The following is an 844-nucleotide window of genomic DNA, read 5'->3' on the forward strand; positions in this document are numbered from 1 at the left end:
TAAACAGAGCCATCCACCGGCTGCAAGTTGGCAGGATGAGGCCAAAATGGGAAGTAAAGGAAACAAGACCGCCCTGCGAAGGTACGGTGGGCGGAGCCAGGGCTGCATGAAACCTCGCGAGAAAAACAGTACCTCGCTCTGGCAAGCCAAAGAGGAGCAAAGTGATGAAGAAAAGGTGAGGAAGGCAAAATCTGCTCTTTGTTGTTATGAGAGGGGGTGCACCATTCCTGGAGAATACCAGGTCCAGGCGTGGACTGAATGGAGCAAGCTCCTATTCCAATTCCCAGCTCCAAAAGTTTGCTCCATTTACTGTATTGTCCTCAGATATTAACCTGATGAGAGCAGATACTACGCTTGATCGTAGCCAAAAGGCCGGGAAGCGATTCTTTCCTGTAATTCTTGAGCCATTATTCCAGTCCTATTTCCTGCTGCATCTAATCAATGATGTGTTGTTATAGTATGCCTATTGTTTTGGTCTTATGAATCCATATCTTTTTTTCTCCTGAGATTAATATTTTTCTTTCTTTTTATGTTTCCCATTATGGAGAAGTTGTGAATGGTCTTGCTGAGAAAAGCTGTTAAGGACTGACTCAGATAGATAGCTGGTATTTTGAAAGGAAACCAACTACTTTCCCCACCCCCAAAAACAAATAAAGAAAAGAAAACAGAAGGACTTTTAGGGTTAGGGTAAGTAAACCATTGCTTCCTATTTTCCTATAAACTAAGCACCTTTTTCTTACCTTTCTCTTTGGGTCCAGTTTAAAAAAACAAAGCAAAACAAAAACACCCAACAAATAACTCACAGCCATTTGATTATATGTATATCTATTATATATCTATATAA

At 40.9% G+C, this 844-nt stretch overlaps 1 pseudogene; it reads right to left on the bottom strand.

Moving 5' to 3' along the window:
* Positions 1 to 211: 211 nt before the first annotated feature.
* On the bottom strand, positions 212 to 384 carry LOC112065663 (uncharacterized; annotated as a pseudogene).
* Positions 385 to 844: the final 460 nt, after the last annotated feature.

The sequence above is a fragment of the Physeter macrocephalus genome, chromosome 8, assembly GCF_002837175.3.
Source record: "Physeter macrocephalus isolate SW-GA chromosome 8, ASM283717v5, whole genome shotgun sequence".
Taxonomy (NCBI): Eukaryota; Metazoa; Chordata; class Mammalia; order Artiodactyla; family Physeteridae; genus Physeter; species Physeter macrocephalus.